The sequence below is a fragment of the Pseudophryne corroboree genome, chromosome 8 (assembly GCF_028390025.1).
Source record: "Pseudophryne corroboree isolate aPseCor3 chromosome 8, aPseCor3.hap2, whole genome shotgun sequence".
In the NCBI taxonomy this organism is placed as follows: domain Eukaryota; kingdom Metazoa; phylum Chordata; class Amphibia; order Anura; family Myobatrachidae; genus Pseudophryne; species Pseudophryne corroboree.
Window position 1 is genome coordinate 159692268 of NC_086451.1, and position 14443 is coordinate 159706710.

Below are 14443 nucleotides of genomic sequence, written 5' to 3' on the forward strand. Positions count from 1 at the left end.
GGGTACCTGGCCTTCTCTGATGTAATCAGAGTTAGATTTGATTCAGTGATTTTATAAAAACAGCTAGGAAGCACAATTTAGCAGTGGGTTGCAGAGAAAAAGAAATATGCTGGCAAAAAAATCCAATTGAGTGATTAAACAGCTCTTCATTTTCTGGCTTTATTTTTATGCTAACAAATATGTTCTCTGAAAAGTGTCCACAAAGCCAAGTCTCTGATGAACACCTTTGTAAGGATGGTTTTTCACCTATTACTAAATTAAACTTGCTTCATTGGAAAGGCAGCAAGATGCATCCTCATTTCAATGTCTACTGAAATAATACAGGTTGACACCAGGAAACATTAACGCCACTGCATCCTTGCTGCTTTCTCATGTAGAAGTCTGTTTAATGTGAAAACAAGGTGATATCTAATTAGCACACAGGTAAGGAATTAAGAAAATCTTTATTTAAGGGTGAAGATGTTTCTCACAAAATCGTTGCCCCAATGCATCATTGAAATTCAAGCTGGAAAGATGATTTTAATATATCACTTGTACATTTTGTATTGCTCTTCTGGTGACAATGTAGTTTGTTTTTGTCAATTACCATTTTAATAATAGGGTAAAGAAAATTAAGTGGATTTTTGAAAGAAAACAATACTGTCAATATACTATTAAAACAAATTAAAATGGTAAAAGTTATTGTACTTTAATTAAATAAAAATTAGCTAACATATCAATCCCAGTTTTGGATTACTTTAACAAAAAAAATGCATATAGCAGAGGATAGTTTCAATCTGCCTACCTCTGGGTAATGGGCCCAGCATGCTTCCATTGCAGTACTCTGCTGCACATGTAAGTGCAAGAGATCCTGAAGCACTCACTCATCATGGGAAAGTACCAATGTGTTTCTTCGTTGGTTGATTTAAGAAAATTCTTACAAAAACTCTCCAGATTATTGACTTTTTAAAGTTTTTCTAGGAAACGTTCTAGATTAATGCTTATTAGCCTTTGTCAGTATGTAGTTTTTGCAAAGTGTCTCTGTGGCGCAATCGGTTAGTGTGTCTGGCTACTAACCAAAAGGTTGGTGGTTCAATCCCACCCAGGGACATGATTGACCTTGTGATCAGGTTTTGGTGATATTTAAGTAGACAAGTCAAAATTTCAAACCCCCTCTTTTGGTGTAGGGTACCTGGCCTTCTCTGATGTAATCGGAGTTAGATTTGATTCAGTGATTTTATAAAAAACAGCTAGGAAGCACAATTTAGCAATGGGTTGCAGAGAAAAAAATATGCTGGTAGAAAAATCCAATTGAGTGATTAAACAGCTCTTCATTTTCTGCCTTTATTTTTATGCTAACAAATTTGTTCTCTGAAAAGTGTCCACAAAGCCAAGTCTCTGATTAACACCTTTGTAAGGATGGTTTTTCACCTATTACTAAATTAAACTTGCTTCATTGGAAAGGCAGCAAGATGCATCCTCATTTCAATGTCTACTGAAATAATACAGGTTGACACCAGGAAACATTAACGCCACTGCATCCTTGCTGCTTTCTCATGTAGAAGTCTGTTTTATGTGAAAACAAGGTGACATGTAATTAGCACACAGGTAAGGAATTAAGAAAATCTTTATTTAAGGGTGAAGATGTTTCTCACAAAATCGTTGCCCCAATGCATCATTGAAATTCAAGCTGGAAAGATTATTTTAATATATCACTTGTACATTTTGTATTGCTCTTCTGGTGACAATGTAGTTTGTTTTTGTCAATTACCCTTTTAATAATAGGGTAAAGAAAATTAAGTGGATTTTTTAAAGAAAACTATACTGTCAATATAATATTAAAACAAATTAAAATGGTAAAAGTTATTGTACTTTAAGTAAAAATAAAAGAGCAAAAATATCAATCCCAGTTTTGATTACTTAAATTAACAAAAAAAAATGCATATAGCAAAGATTAGTTTCAATCTGCCTACCTCTGGGTTATGGGCCCAGCATGCTTCCATTGCAGTACTCTGCTGCACATGTAAGTGCAAGAGATCCTGAAGCACTCACTCATCATGGGAAAGTACCAATGTGTTTCTTCGTTGGTTGATGGAAGAAACATCTTACAAAAACTCTCCAGATTATAGACTTTTTAAAGTTTTTCTAGGAAACGTTCTAGATGTATGCTTATTAGCCTTTGTCAGTATGTAATTTTTGCAAAGTGTCTCTGTGGCGCAATCGGTTAGTGTGTCCGGCTATTAACCAAAAGGTTGATGGTTCAATCCCACCCAGCGACGTAATTGACCTTGTTATCAGATTTTGGTGATCTTTAAGTAGACAAGTCAAAATTTCAAACCCCCTGTTATGGTGTAGGGTACCTGGCCTTCTCTGATGTAATCAGAGTTAGATTTGATTCACTGATTTTATAAAAACAGCTAGGCTGCACAATTTTGCAGTGGGTTGCAGAGAAAAAGAAATATGCTGGCAAAAAAAATCCAATTGAGTGATTAAACAGCTCTTCATTTTCTGGCTTTATTTTTATGCTAACAAATTTGTTCTCTGAAAAGTGTCCACAAAGCCAAGTCTCTGATTAACACCTTTGTAGGGATGGTTTTTCACCTATTACTAAATTAAACTTGCTTCATTGGAAAGGCAGCAAGATGCATCCTCATTTCAATGTCTACTGAAATAATACAGGTTGACACCAGGAAACATTAACGCCACTGCATCCTTGCTGCTTTCTCATGTAGAAGTCTGTTTAATGTGAAAACAAGGTGATATCTAATTAGCACACAGGTAAGGAATTAAGAAAATCTTTATTTAAGGGTGAAGATGTTTCTCACAAAATCGTTGCCCCAATGCATCATTGAAATTCAAGCTGGAAAGATGATTTTAATATATCACTTGTACATTTTGTATTGCTCTTCTGGTGACAATGTAGTTTGTTTTTGTCAATTACCCTTTTAATAATAGGGTAAAGAAAATTAAGTGGATTTTTTAAAGAAAACTATACTGTCAATATACTATTAAAACAAATTAAAATGGTAAAAGTTATTGTACTGTAAGTAAAAATAAAAGAGCCAACATATCAATCCCAGTTTTGGATTACTTTAATTAACAAAAAAAATGCATATAGCAGAGGATAGTTTCAATCTGCCTACCTCTGGGTTATGTGCCCAGCATGCTTCCATTGCTGTACTCTGCTGCACATGTAAGTGCAAGAGATCCTGAAGCACTCACTCATCATGGGAAAGTACCAATGTGTTTCTTCGTTGGTGGATGGAAGAAACATCTTACAAAAACTCTCCAGATTATTGACTTTTTAAAGTTTTTCTAGGAAACGTTTTAGATGAATGCTTATTAGCCTTTGTCAGTATGTACTTTTGCAAAGTCTCTCTGTGGCGCAATCAGTTAGTGTGTGCGGCTAAAAACCAAAAGGTTGGTGGTTCAATCCCACCCAGGGACGTAATTGACCTTGTTATCAGATTTTGGTGATCTTTAAGTAGACAAGTCAAAATTTCAAACCCCCTCTTATGGTGTAGGGTACCTGGCCTTCTCTGATGTAATCAGAGTTAGATTTGATTCAGTGATTTTATAAAAACAGCTAGGAAGCACAATTTAGCAGTGGGTTGCAGAGAAAAAGAAATATGCTGGCAAAAAAATCCAATTGAGTGATTAAACAGCTCTTCATTTTCTGGCTTTATTTTTATGCTAACAAATTTGTTCTCTGAAAAGTGTCCACAAAGCCAAGTCTCTGATTAACACCTTTGTAGGGATGGTTTTTCACCTATTACTAAATTTAATTTGCTTCATTGGAAAGGCAGCAAGATGCATCCTCATTTCAATGTCTACTGAAATAATACGGGTTGACACCAGGAAACATTAACGCCACAGCATCCTTGCTGCTTTCTCATGTGGAAGTCTGTTTAATGTGAAAACAAGGTGATATCTAATTAGCACACAGGTAAGGAATTAAGAAAATCTTTATTTAAGGGTGAAGATGTTTCTCACAAAATCGTTGCCCCAATGCATCATTGAAATTCAAGCTGGAAAGATGATTTTAATATATCACTTGTACATTTTGTATTGCTCTTCTGGTGACAATGTAGTTTGTTTTTGTCAATTACCCTTTTAATAATAGGGTAAAGAAAATTAAGTGGATTTTTTAAAGAAAACTATACTGTCAATATACTATTAAAACAAATTAAAATGGTAAGTAAAAATAAAAGAGCAAAAATATCAATCCCAGTTTTGATTACTTAAATTAACAAAAAAAATGCATATAGCAAAGGATAGTTTCAATCTGCCTACCTCTGGGTTATGGGCCCAGCATGCTTCCATTGCAGTACTCTGCTGCACATGTAAGTGCAAGAGATCCTGAAGCACTCAGTCATCATGGGAAAGTACCAATGTGTTTCTTCGTTGGTTGATGGAAGAAACATCTTACAAAAACTCTCCAGATTATTGACTTTTTAAAGTTTTTCTAGGAAACGTTCTAGATGTATGCTTATTAGCCTTTGTCAGTATGTGCTTTTTGCAAAGTGTCTCTGTGGCGCAATTGGTTAGTGTGTCCGGCTACTAACCAAATGGTTGGTGGTTGAATCCCACCCAGGGACGTAATTGACCTTGTTATCAGATTTTGGTGATCTTTAAGTAGACAAGTCAAAATTTCAAACCCCCTGTTCTGGTGTAGGGTACCTCGCCTTCTCTGATGTAATCAGAGTTAGATTTGATTCATTGATTTTATAAAAACAGCTAGGAAGCACAATTTAGCAGTGGGTTGCAGAGAAAAAGAAATATGCTGGCAAAAAAAATCCAATTGAGTGATTAAACAGCTCTTCATTTTCTGGCTTTATTTTTATGCTAACAAATTTGTTCTCTGAAAAGTGTCCACAAAGCCAAGTCTCTGATTAACACCTTTGTAGGGATGGTTTTTCACCTATTACTAAATTAAACTTGCTTCATTGGAAAGGCAGCAAGATGCATCCTCATTTCAATGTCTACTGAAATAATACAGGTTGACACCAGGAAACATTAACGCCACTGCATCCTTGCTGCTTTCTCATGTAGAAGTCTGTTTAATGTGAAAACAAGGTGATATCTAATTAGCACACAGGTAAGGAATTAAGAAAATCTTTATTTAAGGGTGAAGATGTTTCTCACAAAATCGTTGCCCCAATGCATCATTGAAATTCAAGCTGGAAAGATGATTTTAATATATCACTTGTACATTTTGTATTGCTCTTCTGGTGACAATGTAGTTTGTTTTTGTCAATTACCCTTTTAATAATAGGGTAAAGAAAATTAAGTGGATTTTTTAAAGAAAACTATACTGTCAATATACTATTAAAACAAATTAAAATGGTAAAAGTTATTGTACTTTAAGTAAAAATAAAAGAGCAAAAATATCAATCCCAGTTTTGATTACTTAAATTAACAAAAAGAAATGCATATAGCAAAGGATAGTTTCAATCTGCCTACCTCTGGGTTATGGGCCCAGCATGCTTCCATTGCAGTACTCTGCTGCACATGTAAGTGCAAGAGATCCTGAAGCACTCACTCATCATGGGAAAGTACCAATGTGTTTCTTCGTTGGTTGATGGAAGAAACATCTTACAAAAACTCTCCAGATTATTGACTTTTTAAAGTTTTTCTAGGAAACGTTCTAGATGTATGCTTATTAGCCTTTGTCAGTATGTGCTTTTTGCAACGTGTCTCTGTGGCGCAATTGGTTAGTATGTCTGGCTACTAACCAAATGGTTGGTGGTTCAATCCCAACCAGGGACGTAATTGACCTTGTTATCAGATTTTGGTGATCTTTAAGTAGACAAGTCAAAATTTCAAACCCCCTGTTCTGGTGTAGGGTACCTGGCCTTCTCTGATGTAATCAGAGTTAGATTTGATTCATTGATTTTATAAAAACAGCTAGGAAGCACAATTTAGCAGTGGGTTGCAGAGAAAAAGAAATATGCTGGCAAAAAAAATCCAATTGAGTGATTAAACAGCTCTTCATTTTCTTGCTTTATTTTTATGCTAACAAATTTGTTCTCTGAAAAGTGTCCACAAAGCCAAGTCTCTGATTAACACCTTTGTAGGGATGGTTTTTCACCTATTACTAAATTAAACTTGCTTCATTGGAAAGGCAGCAAGATGCATCCTCATTTCAATGTCTACTGAAATAATACAGGTTGACACCAGGAAACATTAACGCCACTTCATCCTTGCTGCTTTCTCATGTAGAAGTCTGTTTAATGTGAAAACAAGGTGATATCTAATTAGCACACAGGTAAGGAATTAAGAAAATCTTTATTTAAGGGTGAAGATGTTTCTCACAAAATCGTTGCCCCAATGCATCATTGAAATTCAAGCTGGAAAGATGATTTTAATATATCACTTGTACATTTTGTATTGCTCTTCTGGTGACAATGTAGTTTGTTTTTGTCAATTACCCTTTTAATAATAGGGTAAAGAAAATTAAGTGGATTTTTTTAAAGAAAACTATACTGTCAATATACTATTCAAACAAATTAAAATGGTAAAAGTTATTGTACTTCAAGTAAAAATAAAAGAGCAAAATATCAATCCCAGTTTTGATTACTTAAATTAACAAAAAAAAATGCATATAGCAAAGGATAGTTTCAATCTGCCTACCTCTGGGTTATGGGCCCAGCATGCTTCCATTGCAGTACTCTGCTGCACATGTAAGTGCAAGAGATCCTGAAGCACTCACTCATCATGGGAAAGTACCAATGTGTTTCTTCGTTGGTTGATGGAAGAAACATTTTACAAAAACTCTCCAGATTATTGACTTTTTAAAGTCTTTCTAGGAAACGTTCTAGATGTATGCTTATTAGCCTTTGTCAGTAGGTGCATTTTGCAAAGTGTCTCTGTGGCGCAATTGGTTAGTGTGTCCGGCTACTAACCAAATGGTTGGTGGTTCAATCCCAACCAGGGACGTAATTGACCTTGTTATCAGATTTTGGTGATCTTTAAGTAGACAAGTCAAAATTTCAAACCCCCTGTTCTGGTGTAGGGTACCTGGCCTTCTCTGATGTAATCAGAGTTAGATTTGATTCATTGATTTTATAAAAACAGCTAGGAAGCACAATTTAGCAGTGGGTTGCAGAGAAAAAGAAATATGCTGGCAAAAAAAATCCAATTGAGTGATTAAACAGCTCTTCATTTTCTGGCTTTATTTTTATGCTAACAAATTTGTTCTCTGAAAAGTGTCCACAAAGCCAAGTCTCTGATTAACACCTTTGTAGGGATGGTTTTTCACCTATTACTAAATTAAACTTGCTTCATTGGAAAGGCAGCAAGATGCATCCTCATTTCAATGTCTACTGAAATAATACAGGTTGACACCAGGAAACATTAACGCCACTGCATCCTTGCTGCTTTCTCATGTAGAAGTCTGTTTAATGTGAAAACAAGGTGATATCTAATTAGCACACAGGTAAGGAATTAAGAAAATCTTTATTTAAGGGTGAAGATGTTTCTCACAAAATCGTTGCCCCAATGCATCATTGAAATTCAAGCTGGAAAGATGATTTTAATATATCACTTGTACATTTTGTATTGCTCTTCTGGTGACAATGTAGTTTGTTTTTGTCAATTACCCTTTTAATAATAGGGTAAAGAAAATTAAGTGGATTTTTTAAAGAAAACTATACTGTCAATATACTATTAAAACAAATTAAAATGGTAAAAGTTATTGTACTTTAAGTAAAAATAAAAGAGCAAAAATATCAATCCCAGTTTTGATTACTTAAATTAACAAAAAAAATGCATATAGCAAAGGATAGTTTCAATCTGCCTACCTCTGGGTTATGGGCCCAGGATGCTTCCATTGCAGTACTCTGCTGCACATATAAGTGCAAGAGATCCTGAAGCACTCACTCATCATGGGAAAGTACCAATGTGTTTCTTCGTTGGTTGATGGAAGAAACATCTTACAAAAACTCTCCAGATTATTGACTTTTTAAAGTTTTTCTAGGAAACGTTCTAGATGTATGCTTATTAGCCTTTGTCAGTATATAATTTTTACAAAGTGTCTCTGTGGCGCAATTGGTTAGTGTGTCTTGCTACTAACCAAAAGGTTGGTGGTTCAATCCCACCCAGGGACGTAATTGACCTTGTTATCAGATTTTGGTGATCTTTAAGTAGACAAGTCAAAATTTCAAACCCCCTGTTATGGTGTAGGGTACCTGGCCTTCTCTGATGTAATCAGAGTTAGATTTGATTCAGTGATTTTATAAAAACAGCTAGGAAGCACAATTTAGCAGTGGGTTGCAGAGAAAAAGAAATATGCTGGCAAAAAAATCCAATTGAGTGATTAAACAGCTCTTCATTTTCTGGCTTTATTTTTATGCTAACAAATTTGTTCTCTGAAAAGTTTCCACAAAGCCAAGTCTCTGATTAACACCTTTGTAAGGATGGTTTTTCACCTATTACTAAATTAAACTTGCTTCATTGGAAAGGCAGCAAGATGCATCCTCATTTCAATGTCTACTGAAATAATACAGGTTGACACCAGGAAACATTAACGCCACTGCATCCTTGCTGCTTTCTCATGTGGAAGTCTGTTTAATGTGAAAACAAGGTGATATCTAATTAGCACACAGGTAAGGAATTAAGAAAATCTTTATTTAAGGGTGAAAATGTTTCTCACAAAATCGTTGCCCCAATGCATCATTGAAATTCAAGCTGGAAAGATGATTTTAATATATCACTTGTACATTTTGTATTGCTCTTCTGGTGACAATGTAGTTTGTTTTTGTCAATTACCATTTTAATAATAGGGTAAAGAAAATTAAGTGGATTTTTAAAAGAAAACAATACTTTCAATATACTATTAAAACAAATTAAAATGGTAAAAGTTATTGTACTTAAATGAAAAATAAAAGAGCAAAAATATCAATCCCAGTTTTGGATTACTTTAATTAACAAAAAAAATGCATATAGCAGAGGATAGTTTTAATCTGCCTACCTCTGGGTTATGGGCCCAGCATGCTTCCATTGCAGTACTCTGCTGCACATGTAAATGCAAGAGATCCTGAAGCACTCACTCATCATGGGAAAGTACCAATGTGTTTCTTCGTTGGTGGATGGAAGAAACATCTTACAAAAACTCTCCAGATTATTGACTTTTTAAAGTTTTTCTAGGAAACGTTTTAGATGAATGCTTATTAGCCTTTGTCAGTATGTACTTTTGCAAAGTCTCTCTGTGGCGCAATCAGTTAGTGTGTACGGCTAAAAACCAAAAAGTTGGTGGTTCAATCCCACCCAGGGACGTAATTGACCTTGTTATCAGATTTTGGTGATCTTTAAGTAGACAAGTCAAAATTTCAAACCCCCTCTTATGGTGTAGGGTACCTGGCCTTCTCTGATGTAATCAGAGTTAGATTTGATTCAGTGATTTTATAAAAACAGCTAGGAAGCACAATTTAGCAGTGGGTTGCAGAGAAAAAGAAATATGCTGGCAAAAAAATCCAATTGAGTGATTAAACAGCTCTTCATTTTCTGGCTTTATTTTTATGCTAACAAATTTGTTCTCTGAAAAGTGTCCACAAAGCCAAGTCTCTGATTAACACCTTTGTAGGGATGGTTTTTCACCTATTACTAAATTAAACTTGCTTCATTGGAAAGGCAGCAAGATGCATCCTCATTTCAATGTCTACTGAAATAATACAGGTTGACACCAGGAAACATTAACGCCACTGCATCCTTGCTGCTTTCTCATGTAGAAGTCTGTTTAATGTGAAAACAAGGTGATATCTAATTAGCACACAGGTAAGGAATTAAGAAAATCTTTATTTAAGGGTGAAGATGTTTCTCACAAAATCGTTGCCCCAATGCATCATTGAAATTCAAGCTGGAAAGATGATTTTAATATATCACTTGTACATTTTGTATTGCTCTTCTGGTGACAATGTAGTTTGTTTTTGTCAATTACCCTTTTAATAATAGGGTAAAGAAAATTAAGTGGATTTTTTAAAGAAAACTATACTGTCAATATACTATTAAAACAAATTAAAATGGTAAAAGTTATTGTACTGTAAGTAAAAATAAAAGAGCCAACATATCAATCCCAGTTTTGGATTACTTTAATTAACAAAAAAAAATGCATATAGCAGAGGATAGTTTCAATCTGCCTACCTCTGGGTTATGTGCCCAGCATGCTTCCATTGCTGTACTCTGCTGCACATGTAAGTGCAATAGATCCTGAAGCACTCACTCATCATGGGAAAGTACCAATGTGTTTCTTCGTTGGTTGATGGAAGAAACATCTTACAAAAACTCTCCAGATTATTGACTTTTTAAGTTTTTCTAGGAAACGTTTTAGATGAATGCTTATTAGCCTTTGTCAGTATGTACTTTTGCAAAGTGTCTCTGTGGCGCAATCAGTTAGTGTGTATGGCTATTAATTAAAAGGTTGGTGGTTCAATCCCACCCAGTGACGTAATTGACCTTGTTATCAGATTTTGGTGATCTTTAAGTAGACAAGTCAAAATTTCAACCCCCCTCTTATGGTGTAGGGTACCTGGCCTTCTCTGATGTAATCAGAGTTAGATTTGATTCAGTGATTTTATAAAAACAGCTAGGAAGCACAATTTAGCAGTGGGTTGCAGAGAAAAAGAAATATGCTGGCAAAAAAATCCAATTGAGTGATTAAACAGCTCTTCATTTTCTGGCTTTATTTTTATGCTAACAAATTTGTTCTCTGAAAAGTGTCCACAAAGCCAAGTCTCTGATTAACACCTTTGTAAGGATGGTTTTTCACCTATTACTAAATTAAACTTGCTTCATTGGAAAGGCAGCAAGATGCATCCTCATTTCAATGTCTACTGAAATAATACAGGTTGACACCAGGAAACATTAACGCCACTGCATCCTTGCTGCTTTCTCATGTGGAAGTATGTTTAATGTGAAAACAAGGTTGTCACAATCCTGACTGTAATTCTCATATTTGGTGACTTACCCCTGCTTTCTGTCCTGGATCCTGTGTCTTTTCACTCACGGAGTTAAACAGCTTGTCAGCACTGAGTTTCCTGAGTTCTCTGCCTGAGAGGTAATCAGCTCCACCTGTGGTGATCTCCTGTGTGAGGCTGAATTCAGTAATCTAAAAGCAAGCATCCTGTGTTTTGCAGAAGTCCAGGCTTCAGTGTTCTCTTGGCCTGCTAGGCCTCATTCTACATCACAGCCTTGGCTAGAGTAGTCACATGACAGTGACATCACCTAATCCTGCCCACCAATCATCAAGGACCAGGAAGTATAAATCAGGAGGCTGAGTTAGGAATCTGGGCCAGTTCCTCATGTCACATACAGCCTTGTGAGAGTCTTTATGCTGAGCTCCCTTAAGGTAACCATTGTACCTAAGTTCCTGTGGAAACTCTGTTCCCTTGTTCCTGTATGGTTACTTGTGTGTTGCCATTTGATTTCACCATTTCCCTGAGTCTCAATGTAAAGGCACAGCTGCAATGTTTCGTCTTAAAGGCACAGTACTGAATTCCATGTTCTCCACTGAAAACCACAGCTGTCGTGTTTCAGTTTTACTACTGTTGTAGTTGGGATCTCCAGAGCTCAGTACTTCCGTGCTTCCAACACCTCCGTGCCTCCGTGCTTCCAGCATCTCCGTGACTCAGCATCTCCGTGCCTCAGCACCTCAGTGCCTCAGTACCTCCGTGCCTCAGCACCTCCGTGCCTCAGTACCTCCGTGCTTCCAGCACCTCCGTGCCTCCGTGCTTCCAGCACCTCCGTGACTCAGCATCTCCGTGCCTCAGCACCTCCGTGCCTCAGTACCTCCGTGCCTCCGTGCCTCAGCACCTCAGTGCCTCAGTACCTCCGTGCCTCAGCACCTCCGTACCTCCGTGCTTTCAGCACCTCCGTACCTCCGTGCTTCCAGCACCTCCGTGACTCAGCATCTCCGTGCCTCAGCACCTCAGTGTCCCCAAGCACCCCGTGCCCTTTAGCACAGTTGTACCTGTTATTCTTCACTGATTCATCAGCGCCTTTCCAGTTCTGTCTTTCAGGAGACCTTCAGCGCCCACACGTGCTTCCTGTCTGCCGACCTCATCCTGCATGAGGAGAACCTGGATTCGGCCATCTCTGCCGCGGTTCCTCTTCCCAGTCACCGGAAGAGACCCCGAGTCCACAACACTTCCAAAACCAGGTCAGTGGTGGTATTCGTGTAGTCCTCCAGTCGCCCGCGCAGACTTCGCTAGCACCGGGTTCACAAAAACCTTAGTCATGACAGTAGGAACTGGCCTCATGGACCCGGCCGAAAGTGTTTGTCTGACGCAGGACCTCCTAAGCAATATTGCAGGACGCTTGGAAGGTCTGGAGTCGACTCAGCATCAATTGGCACAGTGTCTGCAGCGGAATTCTTTCTCCAGAGATTCTCTGACCTTCTGCTCTAAGACTCCTGACCAACTGCAGATATTCTACCAGATGTTATTACAGTTACAAGAACTTTTGCCTAGTATTCTCTCTGTAATGCCTGATCTCCTCAGGAATACTACCAACGTTGTTGATCCTGTTTTGTCCCAACCAGTTAATAGAGTCTCTTCCTCTGTGCAAGGAAAAGTTGTTCATCAGAGCTATCCACGGCCCAAGCTCTCTGAAGCTGAACGTCAGCGGCGTAGGGAGCTACACCTCTGTCTTTACTGTGGAAATTCCGGTCATTTTGTTAAAGACTGCATTCTTCGCAAGCCAGGGAATGGTGACAAATCGCAGTATCACAGTGCTCATGTCTACAAGTCATCCACAGTAGCCGATCCTGCTACTGCTGACGGGGGTATCAAGATGGCTACTCGGAAAGAGACTCAAATTTATGACTGGGGTCCGGTGATTAAAAGACCTTATCCCAAGTTGGGTGTCCAGAGAAGAATATTCAAGCCATTTAGAGTCACAGAGGAGTCAGAGTGTCCAGCCCCAGGGGGGGCGTCCGTGTCTTCAGCCCCAGGAGGGGCGTCTTCAGAGTGTCCAGCCCCAGGAGGGGCGTCTTCAGAGTGTCCAGCCCCAGGAGGGGCGTCTTCAGAGTGTCCAGCCCCAGGAGGGGCGTCTTCAGAGTGTCCAGCCCCAGGAGGGGCGTCTTCAGAGTGTCCAGCCCCAGGAGGGGCGTCTTCAGAGTGTCCAGCCCCAGGAGGGGCGTCTTCAAAGTGTCCAGCCCCAGGAGGGGCGTCTTCAGAGTGTCTAGCCCCAGGAGGGGCGTCTTCAGAGTGTCTAGCCCCAGGAGGGGCGTCTTCAGAGTGTCTAGCCCCAGGAGGGGCGTCTTCAAAGTGTCCAGCCCCAGGAGGGGCATCTTCAAAGTGTCTAGCCCCAGGAGGGGCGTCTTCAGAGTGTCCAGCCCCAGGGGGGGCGTCCGTGTCTTCAGCCCCAGGGGGGGCGTCTTCAGAGTGTCCAGCCCCAAGAAGGGGTTCTTCAGAGTGTCCAGCCCCAAGAAGGGGTTCTTTAGAGTGTCCAGCCCCAAGAAGGGGTTCTTCAGAGCGTCCAGCCCCAGTGAGGGGTTCAGCGCATCCAGCCCCAGGAGGGGGTTCTTCAGAGGGCACAGCCCCAGGAGGGGGTTCTTCAGAGGGTCCAGCCCCAGGAGGGGGTTCCGAGGGTACAGCCCCAGGAAGGGGATCCGAGGGTCCAGAGCCAGAGGGTCTACAGAGTGCTGCCCAGCCAGAGGGTCTACAGAGTGCTGCCCAGCCAGAGGGTCTACAGAGTGCTGCCCAGCCAGAGGGTCTACAGAGTGCTGCCCAGCCAGAGGGTCTACAGAGTGCTGCCCAGCCAGAGAGCCTTCAGAGCGCTGCCCAGCCAGAGAGCCTTCAGAGCGCTGCCCAGCCAGAGAGCCTTCAGAGCGCTGCCCAGCCAGAGAGCCTTCAGAGCGCTGCCCAGCCAGAGAGCCTTCAGAGCGCTGCCCAGCCAGAGAGCCTTCAGAGCGCTGCCCAGCCAGAGAGCCTTCAGAGCGCAGCCCAGCCCCGTGAAGAGAGGGCTCTTGCCTCAGCCCAGCCCCGTGAAGTGGGGGCTCTTGCCTCAGCCCAGCCCCTTGAAGTGGGGGCTCTTGCCTCAGCCCAGCCCCGTGAAGTGGGGGCTCTTGCCTCAGCCCAGCCCCGTGAAGTGGGGGCTCTTGCCTCAGCCCAGCCCCGTGAAGTGGGGGCTCTTGCCTCAGCCCAGCCCCGTGAAGTGGGGGCTCTTGCCTCAGCCCAGCCCCGTGAAGTGGGGGCTCTTGCCTTGGTTCAGCCCCGGGAAGAAAGGACTCAGTCCGTCCCGGTTCCAGCCGGTCCAGCAATACTCCAGGCCCAGCCTGGTCAGTCCGTCCCGGTTCCAGCCGGTCCAGCAATACTCCAGGCCCAGCTTGGCCAGTCCGTTCCGGTTCCAGCCGGTCCAGCAATACTCCAGGCTCCGCCTGGTCAGTTCGTTCCGGTTCCAGCCGGTCCAGTGTTACTCCAGGACCAGCCTGGTCAGTCTCCTTTGGTTCCAGCCAATTCAAGCATCC

General features: G+C 40.4%; 1 non-coding gene across 1 annotated transcript; it reads left to right on the forward strand.

The window, feature by feature from the left end:
* Positions 1–1016: 1016 nt before the first annotated feature.
* TRNAS-ACU (transfer RNA serine (anticodon ACU)) lies at positions 1017–1090 on the forward strand. Its single transcript has one exon. It is a non-coding gene; the product is annotated as a tRNA-Ser (tRNA).
* The last annotated feature ends 13353 nt before the right edge of the window (positions 1091–14443 follow it).